The sequence below is a fragment of the Vipera berus genome, assembly GCF_964194415.1.
Source record: "Vipera berus genome assembly, chromosome: 2".
Classification (NCBI taxonomy): Eukaryota; Metazoa; Chordata; class Lepidosauria; order Squamata; family Viperidae; genus Vipera; species Vipera berus.
The window spans coordinates 69716224-69731363 of NC_138203.1; positions in this window are offsets into that span (position 1 = coordinate 69716224).

Sequence of the window (15140 nt, forward strand, 5' to 3'; positions counted from 1 at the left end):
ATCTATCCACCTCATAACCTGCCTATTTATACACTGTAGACAAATTACAATTGGGGAAATAATACATGAAATTAAATTGGAATGGAAATGTTTTTCCTTCCATCAGTATAGTTGGATCTTTTTGTTTTCATTTCAGTCTTGTTTTCAGGAGACAGCATTCTTCCAGATATAACTAAGGTTTGTTCAAGACCAAATTCCCAAAGTTCAAGACCAGTTCCCATATTGAGGGTCCCACAGAGCAAAGGCCTTTCAGTGCAGTAATTCCACTCCTTCTTTTTCTTTATGTTAGACAAAAGGCTGGATAGGATTATCAGAGCAAGAGGAATGCAGTGTTGTGCCTTGATGGTTGCCACAAAAAACTGCTCACTGTTAAAACAATAAACATATTTCCATAGTAATGAAAATAATGGCACCAATTGGTATATCCAGTCATCTCTGGAGCATCATTTGACAATGTTGGTCTAATGCCCTGCGTATTTACATCTAATGTAGGAAAGATCCCTGTATTGCTTATTGCTATATCTGTCCTCGGACAAGCGCTGGCTCTTCGGCTTTGAAACGGAGATGAGCACCGGCCCCTAGAATCAGAAACGACTAGCACGCATGTGCGGGGGAACCTTTACCTTTACCTTATATCTTGACCACACCTGTATTTTGAGATAGTCCATAGTCAGATAAATCAATTCAGCCTAATCCCTTCTCTCCAGAGGAGATTACAGTTATAATATTGAGAATGCATTATCCATAGAAAGAGAACATTCTTTTGGCCTTATTAGAAAGAATAAAATCTAAGCCAACTCACTTCCTGCCAACTGTCCGATGAAAAGACTCGCTGAAGACAGAGGAAGGGAGGGAGGAAAATGCATCATAGAAGCCTTACAGCTGCTGTTTCCCCTCCCACCACAATATCATTACTACCACAGTACTAACTTCTCATGAAGAAAAATAATAAGAACTGGTTTTTAAATAAGATTAGCTGTATTTCAATTTTTGCTTGTTTACTGTATATAGCTTACAGGCCACTTGGGAAGGCAGGATAAAATTATAATAACAAATTAATACTGAATCTTATCACAGCGAAGCTTTCAGAGTTGAATGCTGGAAGGATAGTTCAATATTTTCTAGAACAAGTAAAAAAAAGTGGACATGATGGACAATGACTGTGTATTATCCAGTACTGTACAGTATTTCAGGAAACATACCAAGTTTTTAAAACGGGTGGAACTACTTCCCAAACTGAGTGAATGATGTTAAGCACAAAGTTAATGGAATAATTTTCTCTTATGGGCATTCAAGAACACCATTGTGTTTAATGATTTAGGCATTGCAATCATCATTGGTAGAATATGTACCTTATTTCACTCAGAAAATCTCTGTTGGAGTCCCTATTTCTCTTAATAGCACTTGTCCCAACGTTGCATTAAAGCTAATAAAGCAACAATCAGTTTATAAGAGGTCTGATTGATCATGATATACTATTTAATGCCAAATTGCTTTCCTGTAGTGACATTGATGCTGGAAAATTATTAAATCATTACTCATGATCAGTACCTAAATGTTTTATGGTTGTATGGACAGGAATAATAGTCAACATGATTTTGAATGTTGTGCATTAAATAGTTTTGTATGACTGAGAGAAAATATCATCCAAACGTATTACAGATACAACAAGAGATAAACCCTGGCATTATAAGCACTCTTTTTTATCTTTATACATGGCATTTGGCTTATCTAATGCATTCTTTTTACTACGGTATCATCTGGGATAGTGATCACATTCCTGCAGAAAATAAGATTAAAGAAACTACAGTCTCAAAAATAAGAGTTCCCAGACAAACACATATGTAGACAACTGAACAAAAAGAGGGAAGATTATGACTATGCAAGTGTAGCAAATCCTGCTAATTTAACATTGGTATATAGTATACTCAGAGGAATTCAATGTTATTTGATTGATTTATTAGCAGCAATGTAAATAATTAAAATCAAGTGTTTGCAATAGTTTATCCTTGACATATTTTTTGAACAACGTAACGGTATGCTAAAATTTCTGTTAATGTCAATTTTGAGCATAATTTACATTAGAAAGCTGGAGGAAGCTACTACTAGTGTTGTATACTGATATATATCCTTATATCATTTTTTAATTTATTACCTTTTTATGGGTGGTGTAAAAATTTAATAAATAAATTAATCTTCCTTGGCCTCCAGATTACCCATGTGGAAAAAAGGCCAAATACCATAGGTTTTATCTGAACACAGAAAGTCTGCAAGGCTGCAGACCCTTAGAAAGATGATGGTCCAGTGAAGGACTATGCCTTCATAGATAAAGGTAAAGGTAAAGGCTCCCCCGCACATGCATGCTAATCGTTTCCAACTCTAGGGGCCAGTGCTCATCTCCGTTTCAACGCCGAAGAGCCAGCGCTTGTCCGAGGATGTCTCCATGGTCATGTGGCCGGCATGACTAGACGCCAAAGGTGCACAGAATGCTGTTACCTTCCCACCGTAGTGGTCCCTATTTTTCTACTTGCATTTTTACATGCTTTCGAACTGCTAGGTTGGCAGAAGCTGGGACGAGTAACAGGAGCTCACTCTGTTACGCGGCACTTGTGATTCGACCCGCCAAACTTCCGACCTTCTGATTGACAGGCTCAGAGTCCTAACCCACTGAGCCACTGCATCCCTTTTGCCTTCATAGATACATAAATAATAAACCTTCAGATTTTGTTTCAAGTGAAACCAAATTTCATCCACCAATGAAACAAGCGGCATAAGATTTTAGTCTGAATTGTATTTATTTACATCCCACCTTTCTTTGTATCCCGCCTTTATAATTTTTACAAATAAGGCAGCAAATATATCTAACACACCTTTCTCCTCCTATTTTCCCAACTTGTGTGGTGGGTTGAGTTGAGTGAGAGCGACTGGCCCAAAGTCACCCAGCTGGCTTTTACATGGCTGAGACGGGACTTGAACTCAAAGACTCCTGCTTTTTAGCCTGGTGCCTGACTTTGTAATAATGCCGCTTGGGGGTGTGTGTGAAAGCCCTAATAAGCAGGCATATACATAGAATGAAGGCTACTGCTAAGCTTGTAAGCCGCCCTGAGTCTTCGGAGAAGGGCGGGATATAAATAGAATTTAAAAAAAAAAAACCTCGCTCTCAATGAAACAACATAACTCACAAATGGAAAACAAAAATTCAACAACTGGGTTTTAAGAGATTTGGCATGTTTTATAGGCATGTTTATTTTTATTTATTTTTGTCCCAACAAGTCAGTTTCAACTCCTGGAAACTACCTGGGCAAGTGGCCTGAAGTTTTCTTGGCAAGGTTTTTTAGAAGTGGTTGCCCTTATTTGCTTCCTAGTGTTGAGAGAGAGTGTGTCTGGCGCAAGGTCACCCAGCTTGTTTTATGCCTAAGGCAGGATTAAACCTCACAGTCACCTGGTTTCTAGCTTACCACTTTAACACTACACTAACTGGTTTTATGGATTACTATTATGGTATTAAAATAACCATAAATGTCTATTTTTAAAAGAACAAATAGGCAGAAAACAACTATAACTTTCTACTAACAAATATTATTATTTCCCCTGTCGGAAATAATACCTGACCTGGTTCTGGGCCTTGTGTGTTCTGAGGAAAATGAGAACCATGCCAGAAGTTCAACCATACTGGACAGGTCTCACCGGAGGAGTCAAAGAGTGTGGTGAGATGTAAATTAAATAAACCCATATTGGATTGGTTGTCGCCCAGGTCATTATTATGATTTGTCAGACAGTCAGAGTCGATTTGGTATTTTTATCCATCAGGTCCTTCCCAAGGACCTGAGATAAGCAGGTGTTGATGTTTGATGCTGTGAAAGATATTGTCACAGGACGTAAGCTGTGCAGATTTTTGTATTTTGTGATTTTTCTCCAGATCTTTCTCTTCTGTTTTGCTGCCTCCAGGTTGTTGTTGTTGTTATTAGCATCAGCATCATCACCATCATCGTTATCATCATCATTGTAGTAGTTTACGAGAATCCATTTCTTCAGGCAAGAAAATTGTTTTGAAGCTGCTCTTCCTATTCTTTGCTACATTTGCTACATCTTCCTATTCTTAATACATTTCTCTCAGAATAAAATTCTTGAGGAAAAAAGAGACTTCTTGGCAGCATAAAAGTCCTTTGTTGGAGCTTTTGAACTTTCTAGATGCAAAGTACAAAGGGTTCTGCAGTCTGTCTCTTGCCACCGCAGAACAGAAGCATTCGCCCGTTTTGGATCTTGATATACAGGATATATATTACTGAGTGCCTATCAAAAGGTTTGTGAACTTTGATGGAAATCAGAGGTGAAACAGATGGTTCAAATATTTGGTCTCGGTTCAAAAGACCTATGCTAATATATTTTTTCTCCCCTTGTAACAGGCTCATACAAAAGAGACAATGAAAGTCGCATTCTGAATTCCATTCCACAATGCCTTCTCCGTTGAGAAGCCTTTTAAAAAGCTCTCAAGCACTCAACATTTTACAGGGTTAATTAAACCACACTCATATTGGAAAACAATGGCCATGTCCCTAATTTGTGCACTAGAAATATTTCGTCAAGAGTGACCCTTAACAAGTTTAGAACCTTGTGGCAAACTCAGTAGAAGCGAAATACTTTTCCTTTCTTCACAGATTTATCTACTGAATATTCATGAAGATTATTTTCAAACCCAGACTCCCTAATAAATAAAAATACGGGTTTTCTCATATCTTTAGAAGAAACTCCGAGTACAAGTGAGGCAGGAACACAGGCACTGCGCCTCCTATGAACCCTTTTTAGGTTTGAACTTACATTTATTCTATTTCTAAGAAGTTTTGCACTTTTCTTTTTAAAATATGAAATTGTAAATGGGGCTTTCAATTATATAATTCTCCAAAGCACTCTCTTCTGAAAAGGGGCTTTTTTTCATTTGTATAATACATTGATGTAACTAGAAAAATGAAGCTGGATCTACAGTACACAGATTTTAGACCATTTCAATGCTATGCCTATGTATTTGGATTTGGGGTTGGTGATAATGGTCCTAACCTTCCTCTAATTAGCTACCCATAAGCTTTTTTCTTCTCTGTCGCCTTTTTTCCTCTTGTTTCTATGGGAGGTGGGGAAGGACAGGGAAGCAACAGTAATTATCATAGGTTTTTCCTGTTGCCTTGCAGGTATCTAGAAGACAAAACCCCATTTAGGAACTGTTTTTCTTGTCCTTACATTCTCTTTTTGAATTGATAAGCAACAGAAAGAAAATAAAATTAGGTAAATAACTGATTTGCTACTTTATTTCAATACGTTTCAGCTACAAAAGATTTTTTTTAAAAAAAATAGTCAGGATTTCATTAGCAACTTTATATGAAACAGCATTTCATATGTAGACCCAATTTTTAATTTACATGTTTTACTTTTAGATTTACTGGTCAGGGTTTCAGATTATTGACTTTCCAAATTCTTTGAAACTCTTGTCTTTCGTCATATCTTTGAGTTAGGCAAGGTTTTTTTAAAAAAAAAATACAGCTCCATTTTAGAGTCAACATCTTGTAAAATTCTGGTTTTTAATTAAGGAAAGTTTGGGTTTTTAATTCTAGATACATTAAAACTTCAAAAACTAACTATTGGGGATGGAGCAGGGTAGAGCAGGGGTTAGCAAATTCAAGACTTATGGACTTCAATTCCCAGAATTCCTCAACCAGCCAGGATCGTTTTCCTGTGTCATTGGAAAAATGGTGTGAATGACTGACTTTTATTCAGAGCTCTGATATACAGTAAAAATTTCGTTTATAAGAACTTGGCTTAGAACAATCCAACCCACCTTGCAGATTCACAAAACTAAGGGACCCAAATGGTGAGTATTTATTTAATGAAGAAACAGATGTCATTATTATTCAGCAACAATTATTCGTGTGAATAGTTTATTTCGATAGGTATACCATAAATAATAAACTATAGATGCAAGGATTAATGAAAGGATTTTCATTGTCAATACTCTGGAGAAAGCATCATCCTACTGTAAACTGTATGTTTGATCACAACAAAGCCATACAGATTTGATTTGTTTACATTTTAAAAAAAAAATTGCATAGCAGGAACAGCTTAAAACACAATTGTACACTAAATGCAAAAGGAAAATAGATAACAAATGGAGGGGAAACTTTTCCAGGTTGAATTACCTGCATTTTTCAGAATACAGGTAGACCTGCTCTTACAATCATGTGTTTAGTGACCATTCAAAGTTACAACGCACTGAAAAAAGTGACTTATGACTGATTTTTACACAATTGTTGTAACATTCACATGGTCGTGTGATCAAAACTCAGATGCTTGGCAACTGGCATGCATTTATTTTGGTTGCAGTGTCCCAGGGTCATGTGACCACTTTTTGAGACTTTCTGACAAGCAGTCAATGGGGATGCCAGATTCACTTAACAAATGTGCTATTAACTTAACAACTGCAGCGATTCACTTAACCACTGTGGCAAGAAAGGTCACAAAATAGGGCAAAACTCACTTAACAACTGTCTTACTTAGCAACAAAAATTGTGAACTCCATTGTGGTGATAGGTTGAGCGACCACCTGTGTGAATCCAGGAGCTGAAGCATAGAAGTCAGATTTGCACTTGGATAAAGTTCTTGGTTTTTTTAAAAAAATACAGTTGTAGGGATAGTCTGTAATATTAGGGAATTTCTATGGAGCTAAAACTTAATCCACTCTAGATTATCAACATTTGAAAGGGATTGAAGGTGATTGAACAGATCTTGCAATACATTCTAGGTCAGCACAACTTTGAAGATTTGAGCATATCACAAGTTTGTTGATAATAGCCTTTACTCATCTGGAAGGTTGCAGACAGACAACTGGAGTGGCCTGGGAAGTATTCAACCAGCTTGAATCTTGTTAGGAGATAAGGTTAGGAATTCTGTGTTGCCACGCTGCATATTTCCGGACAAATAAATGCTACTTTCAGTCACATGTTACTTTTTCTGATGAGGAAACCCCATTACAGCTGCCTATAATGCTGTAGAAGAAATTTCTTTATGATCTTATGTTGTTCAGAGTGGTTCTGTACAATAATTAGAGGGGCTATTCCACTGACCCCACCTTTCAGCTTTAGGGGTCATGACATGGCTATAGGTAAAGGTAAAGGTTCCCCCGCACATGCGTGCTAGTCATTTCCAACTCTAGGGGCCGGTGCTCATCTCCGTTTCAAAGCCAGCGCTTGTCCAAGGACGTCTCCGTGGTCATGTGGCCGGCATGACTAGACGCCAAAGGCACACGGAATACTGTTACCTTCCCACTGTAGTGGTCCCTATTTTTCTACTTGCATTTTTACATGCTTTTGAACTGCTAGGTTGGCAGAAGCTGGGACGAGTAACAGGTGCTCACTCTGTTATGCGGCACTCGGGATTCGACCCGCCAAACTGCCGACCTTCTGATCGACAAGCTCAGCAAGAACGCAAAATATAATATGGTTGCCATGTCATATTAAGGAACATTGGAGATAATTGATGAAGAACTCAGAAAAGCAAGCAGTTTGATCCCTTTTATGTCTTCTTAATATAATAGGGAATGGCCAGCAACCAAGGCACTGATTGTGGTCTCTATTCAGCTATTTCCAAGAAACATCAATAATATTGTTTTCTCTGTATATGGAGAAAAATATAAGTATACGCAGGTACATAGCATCCAGGATTGTTAAGGCAGCCAGGAGGATGATCTAATGTATTGGTGTCAGTCTTTTTGAAAGAGGGGGAAGTTCCTTTTGCCTTAAAGTAGACAGTGGTGGGCTCAGGAATCCATCTGTGGATACTATTGTCTTTGGCAATTACTTTCTTTCTTCAATGGTCCCTTTTTAAGAGACTACTGTATTAAAAGGGATTTTTTGTGCCTCCTGCTCAAGGTGCAGCTTTGATCCAGCTATAGCAGAAAAAATTATCACCTAGTCTCCAAACTCCTCTTTTGGGGGAAGGTAATTGAGAAGGTGGAAGGGTAGTAACTACAAAGGGCTCTAGAAGAAGTAGATTACATTTACTCTTTTCAGTCAGGGTTCAGACTTGGGCACGGAATGAAACCCACACTGGCCACTTTTGGTAATCTGTTGTGGGCCTTAAATGGGAAAAGTGCAACTCTATTTGTCCTGATAGGATGCTTAGCAACTTTCAGTACCATCAGCCATAGTATTCTTCTAGACCCAGTATAAAACTAGGAGATGCTATTCTGTAATTTTTCTGAGAGTTTATATAAGCACTCATGGGATATGTGTGAAAGTTCTCCCCTAGGAAGAACTAGCCTGGGTGTTATCCTGGACTCATGGCTCCTTGTGTAAAAAAGCAGTTGGAAGTAATGTCTGGGATACCTTTGTTGAAGAGTCACTGAAAGTCCCCATTCTTCATATGGAGCAGTAAGAGGGGACTCAGAAGCTCCCATCTTGTGGAATCAGTTACCCTACAACTAAAATCTGTGTCTGCACTGTTAATTCAGGAAACTTGTTAAGACGAAAAGGAGGACTTCAAGATATGAAGCAGAATGAATCTGGGATATGCGTTCACACTGCTGTTGTTGTATATATGCTAGTAGAATTGTTTAAATTAGTCTTGTAAACCAGATTATTTTGACTGAAATAGCATAACACCTGAAATAAAGACAAACAATGCTGAATGATACATACAATATGATCTTGCTGAATTGTCTTTAGGGCTACATAGATTAGAGCACTCCAGCCCATTTCTGAAAGTGTATAAAGCAGAATAAGAAAGCGATGGGGAAAGATCTTTAATTGTTCATTGTTGCCAAATCAAAACTTGCTTAGGATTTGATGACTGACTCAGGTGCTCCCTGTTCATAAAAGAACACATTGTAATTCCATGAATATCAAAACTAATTCTCCTAATAACCTAAATGGATACTAAAGATGTAATTCTTATCAGTACCATAAAGAAGGCACTTTACCTAATGCCCTGTGAACATATATATCAATTTTCATCTGCACGTAACTTTATTTTGATACAATCAACTGCTTAGAATACAGAAGACAAAACACTTGCCTTTTCTGGATGCTAGTAATATCTAGTTACAAAATCTCCAAATTCCACGCTTTCACAGAAGCACAAAATATTAAAATGTTATATCTCATATGCTCAGGCTATCCATATATTTTACATACCCCTATATTTTACCTGGATGTTCTTCTTTTAAGAACATTGTATTACTTAGTATAATACATTAGTTGATTCATGCATCAGAACCACTTTGATGGTTAGTCCAGTGACATTGTTCTAATAATGCAAGTCCTGTCTAGTAAAAACCTTTTAATATTACTTAGGTTTGCACTTATAAGCATAGACAGAAATCAGAACCAAAGCACCTGTATTTCATATGAAGCATACATTGCAAGAATAAAAAATTGTGCTGATACTTTACCAGCTTCAAAAGCATCATTACTTAAACTAAGGAGAGACCTTGGAACATGTAGTGTAGGCTAGTGACTATTTTTATACATTTTCAGCAATTTAAATATAGGATCTACTACTGTGGTTAGAGGTAAAGGTACACACACACATCCATTTAAAAATAGTTAGTTATACAAGCAACTAAAGATGAGCATATCTTCATTAGTAGAAAAGGTGTTTTATTAAAAATAGCAGACAAGCCTTCAATTTGACTCTGATGACAACCTGTGATGGAAGTTACATGTTAAAAAAAACTGGAATGCATCAAATTAGGGAAAGCTGAAGAAGACATTGAATTGATATTGACAGACCTGAGGATGGAGTTCTTTCATTTTGTCTTAACAATCAATTTTGGAGTTTGAGAGAAATTGGTATCTTCAAAGTCCATCCATACACTCTGTTGATCCAAATCCAACACACTATCCAACCCTATCTTATTAGGTGCAAAGAATTAGGTGAAGTTTCACACTATGCACTAAGCTGGCACTAGATGAGAGTTAATGGAATTCAAGAGAGACTGGACTTGGGATTGCTTGTGGGAAATGTACGGAGTCCAGGCTGATTCCTCTCTTGACTCCTCCCCCACACTCTACCTCTCATTCCTCTACATCTCTCCTATATAAGGACTCATACAAATTCTGAAACAAACGTTATTGCCTTTAGTTTCTGGAGCAGGACAAAGAACACTCTAATAATCAGAAGAGATTCTTTATAATATAAAGTGGTATTTCAGATTTTTGCAGTTTTCTTCCAAGTCATTTATGGGAGATGCTCAAAATGTGAAGTGTAGCTACCATGAATTCTTCAGTTTTGAAAAAGTCTCCATTTCTCTCTTCCACATCACTTTTCGCTCTTTCCCTATCATTTACTTACTTTATGAATATTCAGCATTCAACATGATTAACAAATTCAAAAGTTTCACTCAATAAATGACTGAAAAACTAAAACAATGTATTCCATTTTTCCTTCAGGCAGCTTTACTGGTTCTTTTCCCCCTGCAAAGTTAATACAGCTTAGTGGATATTCTTATTGCTTCAGAAGGTGGGAATGGCAATGAAAGGAAAATGTGGGAATTTGAAATGCAACATTTCAAAAAGATTACCACATGCAGAGCACCCATCGTAATATTTCTATTTTCTTTGCCGTTAATCTACAACAGTGAGACCCTTGCTGACATTAATGACAAACCAAAGCAAATATTCCATTCCCCTTTGAAAAAACAGGATGGGTATCTCTATTTTTCAGTCTAAAATGCTGTTTTGTGTTTGATACAGAATCACCCATAAGAAGAGAGTATTGATTAATTGCTGAATCCCATATTTTTCTTGCAATTTTTAACAAAAGAATATTTATAAAAGAAATAAATCCTTTTATTATGTGTACCTTACATCCAATTTTGTATCAATTGCAGTTAAGATCCCTTTTAAGAAATGATAACTGGAAAAAGAATTGCATATTAAAGTAGGCTTTAAATATTGCTATAAAATATAGTGAGGCATAAATTCCAGGATAATCTTCAAACCTACCAGCCTTGAAGCTCTGAATATCAGGAGCCCATGCAGTGTTCTGCTCCAAGCTGCAACAACAATAAAATCCCAGTCCCCATTCAGTGCAAACAAGAAATAAAATAGATTGCTTGTATATACACATACGTACTCACCAATGCTTTTATTTCATTACATTTGTATGATTGGACCCCACTCCCCCAAAATCCCAATGCTTTCTACAATAGGTAGGGAAATAATCATTAAATCAATTTTCTCCTCGAAAGGCATAAAGCCCAGAAAGTAAGTAAATCAAAAATTTCCACACAGGGCTCCATTCACCTGCAGTTGTTGTCATTATTTATTGTAGTTTCAAGATCATGGCTTAGCTAAAAATAAATCCACTCGGCTCTTGAATACAGCCAGAGCAGTTTACCAATTGGTACTGAAGCCTTGTATAGAGGTTTAGATACGGTAATAGTGTTTAGTGTGGTGTTTAGGGTACGCCACAATGTGGCTGTTGAAATAAAGACCAAGAGGCGACATCAACAGCTGCAATATCAGGCTTCTAGCCTAGAGTACTTACTTGTTTTAGGCATCTCTGTGTCCAAGATTCTCAATCATCCTGTTCCCCCCAAATCTTCCTGATATATTAAGGTAGCTTACTAGGAGTAACTATTAATAGGAGTAACTATTGCTATCTCTAAAAGAGAATTTTTGTAGTTCAGGATTGAAATGAGGGTTCCTTGGTGTTCTCTGAACTTGGTTGTGTGATTGCAGAGGTTTCCTTATCCAAACCTAGTAACATCACCAGCCCTCATCCTCAGCCTTGATGCCGTTAGCTAGTTTGGGTAATGAAACCTCTGCAAGAAAACAGCCAAGCTCAGAGAGTCCCAAGGACCCATTATTGCTACCTCTTCAGCACATCACCAAGCAGTGGCAAAAACAGCCACCAACCTCGATACTACAGCAGGCAAGGTGTGGGTCTGATTTCAGAACACTTTTCTAGGCTTTCTACACAATGGAGTGCAGGAAGATGATTAGTATGTGTTCTGAAGTCAGACACACACCTCTCCTAGTAACAGCATTTTTGTTTGGGGATTTCTCTTCCTTTCCCATCATTTACACTTGTATTTCAGTTTTTCACAAAACCAGGGGGGGGGGGAAAATCATACAGCAAGGTGGAACAGTGGAACGGAATTGCATAAATCTAAAACAGAAGCTGACTGACGAACTGGCAGCCCCCATTCCATCCAGTTCTACCTAAAACCTGGACACGGAAATGGGAATGCAATTTGTTTGCCAAAAAAACCCCATTCAGACTTTATTTTCACTAATGCTATTTTGTAATTTTCTTGACACTTCTTGTACCATGTGTCTAGCTGGAAGCAGGGCACAAATCTTGTTGCACAAATCTAATGGTCCACCACTATGCTACAAGTATTCCTTGATTTACAACCATTCATTTAGTAACCATGTGAAGTTTCAATGGCACTGAAAAAAGTGACTTCTGTTTTCACACTTAACGACCATTGCAGCATAGTCAGGTGATCAAAATTCAGATCCTTGGAACCGGAAGTTATCACCCTTTGCAACCTTCTACAAGCAAAGTCAATGGAGAAGTCAGATTTATTTAACAGCAGTATTACTAACCTAACTACTGCAGTGATTCACTTAACAACTATGGCAAGGAAGGTCATAAAATAGGGCAAAACTCACTAAATAACTGTCTTATTTAGTGATGGAAATTTTGAGCTCAGTTAAAGTTGTGAGTCAAGAACTAGCTGTATGTAGTGTCTCCTATTCCAATGTCTAATTTTATCTAAATCATAGTATAAATGTCCCTCAAGTCAAACACAGCTGATTAGTACACGATTGGTCCATGGTGCTTTGTTGCATGCAAATACCAATAACAAAGATACAAGGCTGATGCACACACTTAAAATGCTGCTCATTGTTAATTATAGGATTGTATAACTCTATAGTTATCCTTTTAGGATAAAAGTGCCTGATGTATGCTGAATCTTATACTAACAATATCATATTTTCAAGTTAACTGACACTTCTAATTAGCAAATCATAGGATCAATAACCATCAAGCTTTTTCTCTGGAATATTTCACCTATACAAATAAATGGGGGGGGGGAAGGAAGGGGAGAAAGTTATTGGTGTTTTGCTTATATAACTGCCATATTAATTACGGTACTCCAACATCAATTTTAAAAATAGTTTCTTTTCCTCCCTGAATTTTGCTTTGTCAAAAGTCTTAATTGCTTACAGCAAAGCAGATATATCTTGCAAGGTTAAATAAAGTCAGTACTGTTGTAAATTACTCCATGGAACCAACTCTTGGCACTTTAACTAGCATCTAAATGCATGAACCATATCAGCACATCTTCCTTTTCTATGGGCTTTAATTTCCCTCCATACATCATCTCCATTTATTGCATTTCTAATTGCCAACTCATGACCCCATGTTTTTGTAACCTTTTCTTTCTATCCCTTTATGACCCTAAATTATTTTCACATATCATCTTTAATTGACAACTCAGGATGACATCATGAAAAAGAGACAATGTATAGTGCTTATAGAGCAAAGTGCAGAAGAAAACTATGGTTTCAAAGGAAAATGGTTTAATTAAGGTACTTTTATATTTGTGGAATATGCAGTAGGAACTCACATGATATGAGGCTGTATAAATAAAACAGTAGAGACAGAGTGTTATTTTACGGGAGCATCAGGGCCATTACATACCAAATAACTCTGTAAGATATTTCACAGAGATATATTTGTGCAGTCTCTGGAGTAACAGCTCTGAAACTTAAAAAAGGGGTGGCTTGCAATGTTTACTATTTGATGAAGTTGGGGGGAGGGAACCAACTTTTTCCTCTAGTTTTAATATCAAAATGTGATTCAACTGCCACTTCCCTGTAGCTAGGAAATGAAATTACTGATGCCCCCTAAGAATATCTTTCCATAATAGGATATTCAAACATTATGAAAGATTATGGAAAGGATTGTCTTGCTTTTGCACAAAGATATGTAGAAGTGCTTACTAATCCCCTTCCCCATATGAGACAACTGATAGAATAGTGTAATAGCATTTAACCATACTTGTTGAAGATACTCTTGAGATCTTCTCATTAAGGATGGTTGAGTGCAGGAAGCAGAACTGGAATGTGCCTCTATAGCTCTTGTCCATGTTCCCAGGCCTCTTCCACATTGAAAGTTACTGATCCCAAGAACAAAACTGTAGAGAAGCTTCTAAGGATTTCAGTAGCCTCATTTCCCAGGTCTATGGCATTATTTTAAAAAAGGAGGAAATACACTACAATATTCCTCCATCCTAAGTCATTTCACCCTTGCTCTTAATGTTGCCTGACTTCCTTTCCCAAATAAACACATCAAAATGAGCTACAGTGGAGAATTCCACAATTGGGTGCTGAAAAGAAAAAGTTCCACATACATGAATATTTGACTTGTGGCTGTATATATGCACTGTATGTCCACTTAGGTACCAAAGTCCCTAATTATAGAATCATAAGGTGGGGGGAAAGCACTTTGGAGTTTTCTAATTCAATCCCCTATCTGGGGCAAGAATCATCAAGCCATCCCAGAAGTCCATCAAACCATCTCAAGAGCTTCCCAAACTTTGTTTGAAAACCTTCAGAGATGGAGCTTCCATGACTTCAGGTCACAGGTTGTTCTACTGCTTAATTGCTCTCACATTCAGATGATTCTTTCTTATTTTAAATTTAGATGTTTCCTTGTAAAGCTTTTGTCCATTGGTTTCTGTCCCATCCTCAGGCACTGTGGAGAACAAATCCACACCCTTCTCCATGTGACAGCCCTCCAAGTATCGAAAGAGAACGTAGCCTTCTTTTCTCCAGGTTAAAGACCCTCATTCTTTTATTCATAACATTTAGCCCCGAAGTCCCTCATCATGTTTGTTGTTCTTCTTTGGATTCTTTTCATTTCTTCAGCGTCTTTCTTGCATTATGGCAATAAAAAATGAAAACAGTGTTCCAGATGCACCCTGCCTCTGTTGATGAAACTCAAGACATATACCGCTACCAAGTCAGGTACCATGTATCTTGCACCTATGCATTTTTAAATATACATACAGAACCTTACATTTTTCTCTATTGACCACCACAAAATTCTGCATTATTCTAAATCTCTTCCTGATCAGC